At 38.9% G+C, this 15721-nt stretch overlaps 1 protein-coding gene across 3 annotated transcripts in view; it reads right to left on the minus strand.

The window, feature by feature from the left end:
• The window catches only part of FRY (FRY microtubule binding protein), a 232797-nt gene that overhangs the window by 185832 nt on the left and 31244 nt on the right, over nt 1–15721 (minus strand). The window lies entirely within an intron of this gene.

Consider the following 15721-nt stretch of genomic DNA (forward strand, 5'->3'; position numbering starts at 1 on the left):
GTTTAAAGCTCTAGAGAAGCAACTGATTCCCTTTAAATGCTAAGTATTAAAATAAAAAATCCCCACAAGCAAGCAAATGAAACCAAAAATATCAAGGAATTATTTTATGTTTTGGTTCCATCACTTTATTGGTGACATAACGTAACATAAATGGTACTTTATTAAATCTACCTGTGAAGACTGCCTTAGGTTTTAAAACAGAATAAACTCTCACTGGAGTCAGACACTAAATTTGTCAAATATTACCCAAAAAGGTTTAAAAGATATTGTACCAACACACTATTAACATAGCATTTCCTACCTGAAAATATAGAAGGTCTTTTCTTAGGGCGCCTGGGATGTATAGGCTCTATATTCTTAATATTTCTTTGCAACTTCCCTTTAAAGTCATTTTCTAGCAGGATGTCTGGTGGGAGGCTACTCCGTCGTGCTGATTTGTAACGATTCGGACAGGAATTCAGTTTACTCCTAGTCCTAGAGTACAAGTTGCTGTCATCGACTGCCATTATAGAGCATTAACTCGTAAAGCCAACCCTGCACAAAGCCAACCTGCACATCCACAGGGCTTGTGACTCGTGGCTCCGGACCCAAGCAATCTCAGAGATGTTCTCATGCCCAGCTCAGCACTTGCCTGGGAAGTTTAGCGAGTTGATAGGCGTGTGCTGCAACAGGTGTAGGGTTACTGCATCGCCCCTCCTTGCATCACTTCTGCTGCACGGGGAGGAGACACGCCGAAATCATTAATTTGGAAGGTTTGAGGCAATTTGGAAGTTCAACAAACCTGAACCCAGCAGCACAGCCCATGCAAAAGGGAAAATAACACTTCGGTAACAGGCACTGTCTAGGGCTAGTGGTGGTTGTGTTTTACCAACAGCGTTCGTCAGATCAGTTCATTAATACTTCATTATCTTGGCAAGCAAAACAGGCGTTGCTAAACCTTTAAAAAATAAAGTGAGGGAAAAAGCAAAACAAAACAAAAACCGACCCAGTCAACTGCCTTGGGACCTGCCTGGGAAAGCAACAACCCGAGCAGCGTGCTCAGGTTCTTAGCCCTGTCCTTTGTCAGTCTTACATTTTTAGACTGGTAAACAAATCCAAAGCTCCAAAGTTTTTACAATCACAATTACTTAAGTTTATTTATTCCTTTCCTCAAGAAACAAGGGTGTTATTTCCTTGCTGGAATCAAAATCAAAGAGCCGTCAGTGTGGCTGATTTTCTGTATATGTAACTGCTGATCGCTAAACCTGAGCCATTTCAACATGTGTATGAAGAAGGTGGTCTGTAAATTCTCCATCTAAATAAAAGCCACGGTGCTTACTAGAGGTTTGCTCATTTTTTGTTGTTGTTTTTGTAGTTCCAGTTATCCCAGTTATCTCTTGAGCCTCCCATGAATACAGTTTTCCTTTCTCCAAACATAAGAAAGAAATAAGGGCAAATCCTGACACTTTCAATGAAACTGTTCATTTTCTTACTTAGAATTGTATCACAAATGTGAAAAAAATCATTACTAAGTTAAAACCAGCAAATCTCATCTGTACAAACGTTTTGTATTAAATAAAAATAACGTACAGCAAAGCGAATAAGCAGAGTGGTAATTTGAAGTGTCAGCAGCTAATGCTTCAACCATGGATACTTAAGGCAAGCAGATTTTAACAACTGAAGATAGAACTTGATTTTTCCGTATAATTTAAAACACTTAAAATATGAAAGCTTTAATTTCTTTCCAAAAGATAGGGTGCATTTTATGATTTGTGTAATGATCATGAGTTTGGCTGCTGCAAATAACGCTTTTGTGTGAAATTCAGTAAAACCTTTATTATTGTTGACAAGTAATAAACAGTTCACCAACATGCTTTTGGAAGGAAACATGGGAAATGATGTATTTTTATATGTATTTATGTAGAGTCTTAGCTTTTTAAAACATTTTATTACGTTAGAAATGCAGAAAGATGTAAACAGTCTGCTAGATTTTTCTTCCTCTTCTAGAAACTAATTTGTATTTGGCTGGAAGTTGAAATTATGAATGTAAGAATCCAACCTCAAATACACTGTATCCTGCATTCAGAACAAGCTCATTATTTAAACCAAACCAATTTACACTAAATAAATGCTAACTGCAGGTAACAAAGTGATTATTTCTGCATTTCAAGCACTCAAAGGATCTTGAGCTCTGTTTATATGCAGAAGTAAGCTTTTGAAAATCCCACTGGACTCCAAAATAGGTTAGGTCAGAATTAGGTTGTAACCAAAGGGAATTGTATACCTAGATTGCTTGGGTCCATTCTAAAAATTGCTCTAGGCACAGGTCTTCATCATTAGAGGCCAAAGTATTTCTATCATGACCTTCAAATCCGTAGAATTTATATATCCTATCCTCTTTTTTTCCAGTTAAGTTTAAAAATATATATTAAAAAAAACAGGTCAAAGAAAGTGTCCTTTCCCCCCTCCCTTTTTTCCCAGTTTCACTTGATTTTTCAGCTTTAACTCAACCAACATAAGAAATATTCAGGGACCATAAGAAATATTGGGACCATTCCCAATGGTCCAACTAAACCAAAGTAACTGAATCAAAAGCTCAGCCGAAAGTGCTTAAATCTGAGCATATTATTTGAACCATGTGTGAACACTGAAAAACTACAAATACCAAATGCAAGAATTGACATTTGAGGAACTTCAAATTGAAATTTGACAGCAGCGTTAAATAAAATTTCAACATCTTCAGTAAGTGACCGAAGCACCAGGATATTCTGGAAAGAGCTCTTAACTTTTCTTGATGAAACTGTTCCACAACGTATAAATAATTCAATATTCATTAGGAGAGTGACTTGAAACTGTCCCATATTCTAGCTGAGCGGCACAAGTGCTGCACTATACAGTCTTACCTTCTCCAGCTCCATCAATATTCATGCCATGTGGAACAGTACCAAAAGGAGGAAGCACTGCTGGGATGCTCAAAGGTACAACAGACCCCGCGCTCTTTTGAACTACGGGAACCTGTCAAGGGTTGAAGGCAGACAGGAATCTATGATGAGTTTACCTGATGATGGCAGTCCAGGGTGGGACAGATGAAAACCCAATGCATCTCATCCTTGAGTTGCTTTTTTTAGGATCCACTCTAGGAGACATACTCTGAGAATTCACGCAGACCTAACAGTTTGTAAGTGCAAATAGTCTAAAACCTGAAAATCCTTAGCGTAGGATTAGGTGCTGGCAGCAGAACAGAAGCTGAGGCTCCTGGTGGTGTCTGAAAGTTGTTGGACTTGGGTTCCTAGGTGCTATTTTAGTGGCCTAACTCTTCTAGTGATTTCATTTATGTATCTCCTGTTGGAGATTTTCTCATCTTTGAGGGGAATGTATAAAAATTTGTAGTCTACTCCCAAATGAAACCACTAGAGAGTAAGTTACAGCACAATACAAAAGAACAAAACTGGAGATGGGGGAGAGCTCTTTGAAGAGCTGTTTGTTAATTATAAGACCCAAGAAATAAAGCAGAAGCACTGAGCATTCAAAATAAACAATAAATAAATATAAGAGATTTTGAGATTCAGCTACAGATAGAAATGCACAGAACACTCTTGGTAAAATTTGAGATTCTTATCCATCAGTGTTGCAGTGATAGGTCTATTTTCTACTTGAACATCAAAGCTTTGCACTTTTATAAATAGAAATAAAATGAGGGAGAACAAAACAAAACAAAAATTCCCTCCAAACTGCAAGCATGACGTATGGAAATAAATTTGTTAACTTTTATGCAATTAATCATGAAGTTCCTATCATATACATCCAGGAATCCAGAACAAAACAGAGAATCCAATGGCTGAATGATTTTCAAAAATAAAAATAAGTTAATAATTGAAAATTATATGTAGATATTTTATTCTCCAGTCTCTAATATGTATTCTTAGAAGGCTACAGCATAGTTGAAGGAATTACATTTCACTAAACCTTTTATTTAAAACAGTGATTAAAATAATTAATTGCTGAGTAAACCACCAAAATTATAATACAGTAGGACTAATCAACATAATTAATTTGAAAAAAAAAAAAAAGTGTCACTAATCTATTGCAGTTGCTTGAGCATAGGAGATAAAGGATAAGGATTATTTATTTATCCCCTCTAAGGTTTAAACAAGATCTTTCAGAAGAGGTTCCTAAAATGAAGTAATCATTGCGTTAAGTTTGGTGCCAAATCATGGAAGTGCTCAAGCAATGCAAAACAAAGCACAGGAAATATAATTTGGCTACACATTCAGTGTGGCAAAGGTTCATGCCTCTGTAGTAGGTTCTGTGCAGTTCAGTATTTTCTTACAATTTTGAAAGCACAGTACAAAAATGAAAAAGCTCAGTTTAATAAGTTGAACTAGAGATCATCAGATTTATCCATTATGGTCAAAGGCTAAATCTGGACATCATACCTCTTGCCTCCAGCAGACTACCAAATTTTTCTCTCTGCAGTTTCTATTACTATTTTTTTTTTGGAGTTTCTTAAATGAAATATAAAGGAAAATAGTATTTGATAGCTGATTTGTGTTTGAACTATACTCTGTACTGCAGAAATATACATTTAAGGCTACAGATTTAGCAGTCCAGGTCTCAGAAAAGTAAGTTTTCTCACAGGTGAAATGATCACGACTTTTTGTTGAATAGTATGGCAGCAAATCTAGCTATATTTCATGTGCAGTTACCCACGTGTTATTATAACTACATTAGAGCTGTCATTTGTGCTTTCAGCTGAGGAAAATATTCTTGCTCATCAACAGCAGAAATATAAAAAAAGTCTTCCTAAAAAGTGTTCTCAATGTGTCAGCCAGCAGAGGCAGGCTCAGAACAACTATATTATGGGAGGAAATCTGCCACCACAGTAAATTTCCATCTGGTGTGGTAAAGTAATGCCCACACTGGTGCACATTTTATTCAGGGGCCTTCCCATCGTACTATAGGCACCAGATTAGAACGGCACATAAACACTGCCAAGGGAGGATGAGGCCTCTTTGGCACATATGTTGGAGGAACTGCTGTGGCAGGAAAGGGAAGTCTGAGCTGCACTAACATTTCAAACCAGCACAACTCAATAAAATAAAAAATAAATCGAGTCCCATCCTTCCTCTTGCCTGTAGCCCATGCAGCCTCCCTTCTTGTCACATTAGTACCCACTTTTGTGAGGCCACAAGGCAAATCTAGGCCAACCTTTCCCTTCTTTCTTTCTTTTTAGCCATGGTGCCACAAAGAAGAAAAAGGCAGAAATAAGCAGTCAGGAAAGGGATATATGGATCAGGTTACATCTGGTTAAAATTTTTGTAAAACCAAGATTACAAAAGCAACACACCAGCTACTTACTGCATTTTGGTCGGGTTTTACAGGTGTCAGAAATGTCTGAAGAAAACAAGTTGATAACAATCAAGCTGAGAGCTCTTGAGCATCTGCTTGCTCTAAAGAGACTGCTAAGCACCAGAAATCAATTCAGAAACACTTTTTTTTTTTTTCTTCCCCTCATTTCTCAAATGCACTTAATACGTGGGTCTCATCCCCTACCCATGGTGGAACAGTCACAGATCTACAAACATACCCATGCTCCAAAGTCATTTTGTTTTTCATTTCAAACAGGGAAGTTAAACAGTGCAAGAATTAAAAACAGAGAACCAAAAGGTGAAGAGTATGTACAGCTCTTCAAACCCTTCAACTGCTACTCAGAAATGATTGGTTTAATTCCCCGGAATAACCTGGCTGTCTTAATGCATAGGGTGTGAACAGCTGAATGATCCTCTGCTTGAATTAACCCATTTATCCCACAGTCTAATGCTGCTATAAACAAAGAGCCTGGATTTAATACAGCCTTAGCTTCCAAAAAATCTCTCCCTCAAGTCAAGCATCATTTTTCAGAAGTGGGATAGAGGACTAGCAGTCACTGTTGTGCTCTCAAAGACACCAAAGAGATCATTTTAGATCCACATTAATTTCTACCCTGGTAGCAAGCACTTGACTCACAGAACAGTGTCATTAGTGCTGAGTTGCCAGGCTACATCTGACCTTAGAGCAAGCTAAATGTGAGTACTAGATGCTGGTCGTATCGTACACTACAGCACTACACTCACTGTTTTATTTTGTGAGAGGTAATATTGAATTAGAGTTACAGAAAACAGAAATAAGCATCAAACCGAGAAAATTCCTCACCTACCTCAAATACAAGCAGACAAAATAATAAGAAGAGACTGTGGCATTTTCAGAGTTGCCTGCTATGTTGGCATCCTGATTGTAATAGATTAATATCGACAGGAGGTTTGGCCTAGCATTTCAATTGCATTTTCTTTCAGCTGAAAGAAGATAAGCATGTAGGCATATTGTTGTTTGGTAACAACAAATAAAATACAGAGTTAATGCTGTAATCTGGTTCCAAGACAATACCAGTCCCTTGATGCTCAATACATAATATGCACTTCCCATATTAACAAGGGAAGCTGACTCACGTCATGGTATTTCATAAGCAGAACAATTCATATGCTAATATACATTTGTAATAATTTCACTTCACTCTGATGTTCTCATTACATGATAGCTATTACAGCCTTATCTTCACAAGGACTCCAAAGTTGATCCTTCTCCAACAGAAAAGCAGCGCAAACCCTGGAAACAGGAATTTTTCTGGCAGGCACCAGCATAAACAGGAACAGCTGAGGAACCAAACTGGCAGAGAGGGCTCCTTGCAAGTGGCCTCTGAGCAGTCAGGACACGCAGCTTTGCCCAAGTGACAATCCAGAGGCTGGGGATTTTCCGAAGATCAAAGGCTGTGGGTGGAACTTCCCAGAATCCGCACGGCTGTAACACTCAATTACAAAACCATGCTTGTTATTAACGCACTGCAATCCGGTACGTTAGGCCTATGCTCTGGATACAATTACAGGAGAGACACCCAGAGGGTACAAAGGAATTTTACTTCGTAGGGTACAGTACGAGTCCTGAACAAAGTGTGACAGATGTCTCTGTATTTCTGTTGCATGCTGTGCACAAAGTGTACATACTACAACCAAGCTACAAATAAGAAGGCTACAAATTTCAGATACATTTTTCTACTCAAGACCCCTTGTGAGTGTTCAGTATTTTTACATAAATTAAATTTTCTTAGCACATATCTGTGAAATAGCGACAACCCATTGCAGTTTCTATTAAAAATGAAAAGTACTTTCGGTCTCTACTAGAACTATAAAAGTATTAAAGATATAGATGAATAAAGTCAAAATATTTGGAACTTTTTAGAGAGGATAGTTTTATTGAAAAAATCCTTCAGTTACAAAGAGATTATTCTATACTTGCTGTTGTGTGAGGCCACTGTCTGAAGTGATCCCAGAGATCTGGTATATCCAGTGTTCTTCCTTTGCTAGTCATGAAAACTAAAGGATGATGAAAATTCTGCTTCTCGTGGACAGTTAGTCAAATATAGATATGGATTATTAATAATATATAGACTTTTTAAAATTCCAACATGTTAAATTTGCATCTGATTCGGGGCTGGATGAGATGAAACACAGATAGATGGGGATACCCTGGGGCAGAAACAGTCCCTTGCACAGGACTCTGGACGCTGTGTTACATGAAATTTTATTAATGAATAAAAAGAAGCAAGTGGGCCAAGATGTATCTTATCCTTTAGTAAGGATGTAATGTAATGGGACAGACCTAAATCAAGCTTCACATCCCTTTTCTGCACAGTAAGCAAAAAATCCAGGAAGTGTATTAGAAAGCGCTTTGAATTAAGTACCAGACTGAAAATAAGGCAGGGGAGAAAAGTCTGCTATGCAGTTCTCATTGCGTCTATGAATATTTCATTTTGAGTCATGGTCTCTTTGCTTCCTTCACATCCTGACTGAATGTCAATGCCTTAGGTCTTAACGGGCTGTATGCTACAACCTGGCACAAAGATGTGATCTTGAAACCCAGGGCTAGCACATGGTGAGTGTTTTATCATTACCTGCACAAAGCAAAGCAAAGATAACAACTATCACCAGCCTTTGGATCCAGTAATAACATTTAGCTCTTTAATAGCTGTTCCTGTTTTGAGTCTAGAGACTACCCCTGAATCTATGTAATGAAACGCAATGCGTTTCATTCATTAAGGGTGAGATTCAGACCATTCCACTTCAGTTTGGATCCAGGTGAAATCCAGGTACCCAAATCTTCAGAACACAGACTGCCTTCTCTCCAGCACCATTTGAATTCTAAACCAACGCTGCCATGATCCCCCAAGTCATCCAGGCCAAGAGCTCCAATTTGTTCTTCTAAAAGTTGTGCTTTCGGGGTGAAAACAAAACAAAACAAAACAAAACAAAACAAAACAGGGAAGAACTGTATTGGATCTAGTGGGATTACATTCCAGAATATCAGAAAGCACTACTGTCCAGGCTCCTGTTGGCCTAAGTTTCATCATACTCTCACGCTGGGACACACCTGGACATCAGAAGTGCAGTGGTCTCATCAGCCAGATGTAGCTTCTATCTTAGTTACTCTTTAAGACAAATCTCTGAAGATATTTCATCTGAGTCCTCAAAAAGATGGATCTCATACGTGCACTTGGGCAACACCTAATTTCAGATATATAAATTATACCATCAGCTTTCAGAAATAAGCATACCCATACCTGCCATCAGAGGCACTGAATAGGAAAGCCACGCTTCGCTGTAGTGATTCTTGAGTTTTAGTAACAATACGATAAATGCAGATGAATTCCTAACAGTGACAGAAACATTTCCTAGTTTTATTCAACTGCTTTTCTAAACCAATGCTCTCGGTTTCATCGAGCCATCACAAAGGCATCTCCTAAAGCAATGGTACTGGACAAAGAAGCGCACAAACTGCAAGGCGTGAGCCTCTCGTTCAGTTTCCCCCGGAGACAAAAGCTGTCTTCAATCTGCATCTTACACTCTTGTCTAAGATGACAAATGTGTTCTATCTTCATCAGCCAGCAAGCTATTCTGTTTCATAGCTGTTACACTTGCAGGAGAGTCAGAACCGTGCCTATATTCTTGGTATTTGGCACCCACAGAAGTTTAAAGCTATGTGTCTGGCACGCTGTCAGTGCATCCCCCTTTACAGGAAGCGTAATATACAGATTTAAATACACTTTGACTTCATTCTCTCTCTAGGTCTGAAGTGCCATTCGTTAGGGAAATACTCCATTTGCTTTCTGTATACTTGGCTGCATTTCAGCATCCTGGGAACTACTTATAAAACTGTCCCGAGTGTGATATCAACGCAGCTGCAGCCAGAGCTCCTGGAAACACAGGGACACGTCCTTAGCAGCTACTGTGAAGGCCTGACCGAGGCACAACCCCGAGGACAGGACTTTCAGCTCCTGAGCCCTGCTACAAAAGCAAGTGGCACACAAGAACCAACGTGAAATTGCTACAGCATCACAAAGCACAGATGTGCAGATCACCTCCAGGTGCAGACACAAATATTCCACGTATCTTAATTTCAAGAAGGTTTAAAACAATGTTAAGAGTTTAATATGGATTAAATTTATTACATTTATATTGAGACCAAATTCCCACTGGAACAGCACCTGACCAGAATATGTTCCAGTTAAGACCAAACAGAATTAAAATAGTTGTAACAGCTGTAAACAGTACAACTATCTAAGCATACCATCCTCTTTGATAAGTCAGAGCCCATAACAGTCAGTCCACAACAGAAAACTGTTAAAATAATGAAGAAGTGTATTATTTCCAGGGGATGAGAAGAACAGTGCTTAAGAAGAACCTGTCACTCTGCAGACATAACCATCATTTTAAAATAGCGGTAGTAATAAAAGTGAGCATCATAGAAATATTAAAGTTTTACTAGAGATTATTACAATATCTGTAAAAAGACCAGCTAAGATCAGCTTTATGAATACCAGACTTCTTCCAGCCCCTACCCCTCGATATGTTTATGATCACATATCTCCACTCAATGATTTTTTTCTTTCTTTGCTTCTTTTCCATAATGACACCAAACACGCACAGTACCACAGGTGTCACAGAAACCCACCAGCAAGCTTCAGAAACAAAGACTATTCATCTCAAGCATTAAAAAATTATGACCCATGCCTAAAAATCAGGAATTACATTTACAAATAAAGATTAAAGAGAAAACTTGGGTGTCTATTTTATTCTTTTTGTTTTCCTCGTACTTGGTTAAATCTCTGTAGGGCTAAGAGGTGTGCCAAGGACAAGTTTTTCTCCACAACTACAAGATGCCCCTCCACCCTCAAAAGGGCTGATAGTTTCATATAACCACTAGTAAGCAGAGACTTCCAGAGACTCCTCAAACTTACAAACCTGTTGTAAAAATCACCAGCAATCAATTCTCCTTCAAGCACTGGTTGATCAGACGTGGATCTCACTCATCTGTGGCTCCAAGTCTAACCCTGTCCCGTGTGAAGGCAGAAGAACTTGTGACAATTACTCAAACAAAACTAAAAAACTAATTTCTCTGGGCTTGACTTTGAAACTGAAGTAGGAGCTCCCTCTAAAGCAGGCAAAAAGAAAGTGGACTTGACTCACAGACGAGAGCAGGTGCCTGCCTGTACATGCACAGGCATGGACTGAACGTGTCCTGCACCAGACACCATCCTCTCTCTGGGAACCAACAGCTCTCTTCCCTGCCCAAGAAGTCATTATGGCTTGCCATTTCTTGTCCACTTACACCCATCACGTGTGAGTATCGACAGCAGAAGCTCCTGCGAACTCCCTCTTCCAAAACTTGCCTAGATCATGCTGTGCTCTTGGGCAGCAAGCTTGAAGTCTACAACCTCTTCTGCAGAATTCAAACATTCAGAGCCATGTTCTGCTGGTAATGGCATCAAACAGCAACTGTATTTTTTAAAAACTTCCTTGTTTAAAGCAAGACTAGCCACTAAAGTCAGAGTCACATTGCCAGCCTAGGACTACTTCTTGCTCACCTAAAACACCAAAGATCAGACACACAAATCTCTCCCTCTGTACTCTGGTTTATCAATAAATGTCTACCATAATAGACATAGAGAATCTGACTTTTACAATTTAATTTTACAACATTAAACTTTTGTAATTTTGCATTTGGATGCTATTAATAAGATCCACATATTTCATCTAACATGGCAAAGCTGTAAGGTACTTCTTTCATAACAATATTTTTCGGCCTACGTAAATGTGTAAAAATAAACAATTTAAGTCTTAAAACAGAGTTCTGTCACCTCTCTAAATTGCACCTGAATTAGAAGAACATGTGACTCATACTTTGCCAAATTTTGATTTCATAGTGCAAAAAACCTCTAGGTTTTTTAAATCTTTATGTAGGAAACTAAATATGGCATAATTTCCTTCAGAAGTCCTATACATCTCTAGCTACAACTGACCTCTTTCCCTTTGTCCCTCCCTGATATCTACAATAAGCCAAGAATTACCAGCATAAAATTAGAGAGGCTGAGGGAAAGTCTCTCTACACAAATACATAAATGTGGATTTAGAAGCAGTGTGGAGCTCTGCTCCTGATACACTATCATGGAAAAAGTGAAAGAAAGCAATGAAGGGAACAGCTTCCCAAATATGAAATGTACTTTTTTTCTATTATTGTTTTCCGTAATCAGAGATAAAATATTACAGCCAGTGCATGGGAGAAGTGTAAAAAATAGGTGAAAGAAAAGGATGTGAGGAAACTCAACCTCCCCAAACCACAGGAAACAGTGGCCAACGGCAAGTAGCTGATGTGATGCACTGTGCTGCCTCGAGCAATGCCAAGCACTGCTTGGCAAACTCCTTAAGGGCTCATCCTTAAAGCAAGCATTAGGGGTAAGCAAAAAATTCTAATTTTTTCACACTTGAAGACTGAAAAATGGGAAAAAATAAAACAGAACATGAAAAGGAAAATAAAATTCCCTGCAAAGACTTGCATGAATTCAGAGAAATTGTAGGGTTTTCCTTCCTCCACTTTGTTTCATGAAGATGCATCAGCACTTAACTAGTTCAAAAGCAGATTTATTATAAAACTATCACAATTAAAAGCTCACAGTTTTACTCATTATTTTCCACTGACTTTTTAAAGCATCAGCTTTGTGACAAAATGGCATCCAAGGCATGACTGAAACATTCTTCCTGAACATGACTAGAAAAAATATTATATCCTGGATTACGCTACTTCAGATCTGGCAGTTTGTATAGCCTGCACGTAAGTGCTAGATTTAAAGGAGTGTCTGTATATTTTCATAGATGTGACTAAAAAACCTGTACAGATTTATACTGATTATTCAGTTTTCCCATGATTATTCAGATTAGGACCCTAAGTGGTCACTGTGATTATTAATACAAGCAGGACAAGAATGAATTGAAATACATTTAAAAATTTGGATGAGATTCTTAATGACCTTGTCGTGGCCTGAGTTAACTACAGTTAAGACTAATTTGACAATAGTTAATTTGCAAGAATGACAGGAGGTGCATTTCAAAACAGTAATAGAAGAAGAGAATAGCTGCATCCCCATTGCAAGCTCTGTAATGCAGGCAAAAAGACAAAACAGATTATGTGTTTAACAGATGCTGCCTTTTGGGACTGTGTTGCTGAAAGTCTGTCCCTGCACACAGCTGCGGTGGCACAACGCTCCTAAGACAAACACCATTTTATCTTTTAAATCCTACATACTACTGTATGCAATGAAATACAAAATAAATATCACTCCTGCAACAACAACAGAAAAAGGGAGTGTTACTTCCCTGAACGTTGGCTGCACAACTGCTAAGTTTTAAAAAGATGACACAACCTCATTCTAACTAGTAACAAGTATGAAAGCAAGTGAGAAAAACACGGTGTTAATGTCGAACTGGGTTATCGCAGAGTTTTCTTTAAGCCAGAAACTCAGTGTAGCGAGCACATATTTTAAGACACCTGTTTGCCCGCTGACTGTGAACATTAATCAACACATATCTCAGCTCGCCGAGAAACACCCTTCCACTCCTTACTGCCTTTCACTGTTATCTCTGTACGAGGTTTCAAAACTGGGGCATTTATTTCACATAAAGTCAATTAAGAGCTTAGTTAGAGAGGAAAAACCTTGCCAAGGCAGATAAATCCTGCAACACTCCCAAAGCACGGCGAGACTCCGGCCGAATTCTTCCAGTAATTAAATCCACGGTCCAGGAAGATGCGGGAATGCTGCCTTCCTCCTGCCTCCTGCAAGTTCAGACCCCGGTTTTATAACCTCTAAATTAAGGAGAGTGGCAAAATCCTGAGAAAGCATAAATTTTTCAGGTGTACCATAGGTCATTTAGACCTTTTAGGATTATCATCCTGAAATTAACCTAGATTCAAAGATAACTCAAATACAGAATGTAGCTTGTGTAGCTTGTATAAAGCTACATGTAGCTTGGATAAACTACAATTTTCTGACATTTCAGACAAGCTTCATGAGGAATTTGAAGAACTATTGCCTGTGATAGTACAGAATACCATGATGTGGCTTATCTCTGGGAAAGTCAAGTTGTTACCAGTCTCCAGGACGGGCAAAGATGAAAAATACATTCCTAAACACTTCCGTAATTATGCAAGCATTCAAGAAAAAATGATGGTACTATAGCAACTAATTATTTTCAGGAACGTTTGTATCAGTAAGATAAATCCTTCAATCAATTTGCATTAAGAATCATTACCCTTACATTTTTTGTAGATAAGCACTACTGTCAGGTTAGCACCATAAATTTAGTTGATAAAGTGACTCGGCATCGGAGAAAAACTTTCAGCTGTGGAAGTGATAAGTATGATAGCAGCGATCAAACTTACTCATGGTGTTTCATACAGTTGGGCAGATCACTTTTGTCTTTCTTAGGTGGAGAAAACGATTTGGGGTTTTACTTCCAAGTCCTGAATCCAAACAGCAGAACATTAGGGACACAGCTCTTTCAGCATAGAGTGCAAATGTAGTAAATATTTGGGGGGAGGAAGGAACCTAATAGGAGGTCCCAAGGGGACCTAAAAAAAATGAGATCCTCTTGGTTCCTACACAGATCAGAAACACAGAAATGGGGGAAGTTCTGATCTCATTTCAGCAGAAATGGGATACCTGGGTATGTTTGTCAAGAATTAAGAGCAGGACGCATCTGCTTGCACAGCCCAGAAAACAGCCAAAGAACATAAGAACAAGAGGTAAGTATAAGTGAGGGTCAGCTAGACGAACTGTATACAGCTAGCATTTTTCCTGCTAGATAAAGATAGCCTTTTGGAAAGTACTGGAGACTCTTAGGAATTAAATTACAAAGCCTAACTTTAGCCTGGAAGCCTAGAACCAGTTTTCGCTGGTGATCTCTTCAGAGCTGAAACCTGAGCAGGGCTCTCAATAACCTCCTAGAGAAATCTCTGGCTCCCCACTAACTCTACTGAATAGTGCGAGGTTCAAGTAGTTTTTGGGAATAGCTGCTCCATCATCACAGAATCACAGGATGGTTTGGGTTGGAAGGGACCTTAAAGATTGTCTAATTCCAACCCCCTGCCATGGGCAGGGACACCTCCCACCACACCAGGTTGCCCAAAGCCCCATCCAGCCTGGCCTTGAGCACCTCCAGGGATGGGGCAGCCACAGCTTCTCTGGGCAGCCTGTGCCAGGGCCTCACTATCACAGCTATCACACCACCATAGTAATTCAGCTTCCTCATTACTGACCATCAATTTCAGACAACATGGGAAGTAGCAGCACTGCAAAAGGCTACTTAAGCAAAAAACGTAGACCACTCAAATACTAAAAAATGCTGCTAGAAGCAGCAAATTATCAGTTAGAAATGAAGATTTGTGTGGCAGAGTTTTTGAAAAGTACTGAATATAGTCTTTATGTTATACGACGTAAATTTAAAAAGTATCAAATCAAATACCCTAGAAAAATATACATGTATGGTACCCACAAGTTAGCTTAACTAGGTCATAAAACTCCCCAGAGAATGAACAGGGCTGTCTGTCAGTCAGAGAAGTACAAGACCTGTCATTCATGGTACTTTGAGGCCTCTCTCAATAGAGCTACAGTATGGATATTCAACAAACTCCTTACTTTAGGGGTGGTATATATGAAGAAAAAGCATTTGATTTCTCTCATCTTGCTGGGAACATTCAAAGATGAAATTGCCAAAGTCTGAACTCTACCTGTAGCTAACAAAGAGAGAGGGATGTAGCTCTGCAAGGCAGAATTTATCTCACCTACCTTAGGACGGGGACAATTGTCTTTTCCCATTAACTGCAGACTTTTACTGAGGCTTACAGATTCTCAATCTTTGTATGGTCGTAAAAGTTAGGTGAGAGGAACACCACACCAAGACTTGCTGGACTACAGTTGTCATAAACTGAGAAGAATTTTCTTCCACCAGCAGAGCTGCTCTGCTGGCAAGGGCCCACATGTGAGTGCAGTGATGCCAGGGCTGATGAATTTCTTCTGCCCTAAGCTGGAGCAGGTCTTCATCTCTCATTATTTGTTCTCTCATAATTTGTTCATACAATCCCCAAACTGTATGTGTCATTATTTTAATTGGGAATGGCAACCTAATGGGCCAAATGTTCTTTGATGGTCAGACTGGTGAATAACGGGATGCACAGTGTGAACAATTCAAATGGGTTTTACCATCTGCTTTTTAAGATAATGGTGAAGAAGATGGAAAAACTATAAGATTTTGAAGTAAATTTGCACGTTTCTATATGGAATTAAAAGATTTCTGTTGTATCAGGTAACTGAATAACTAAC

This window comes from Aythya fuligula, chromosome 1 (assembly GCF_009819795.1).
Source record: "Aythya fuligula isolate bAytFul2 chromosome 1, bAytFul2.pri, whole genome shotgun sequence".
NCBI lineage: Eukaryota > Metazoa > Chordata > Aves > Anseriformes > Anatidae > Aythya > Aythya fuligula.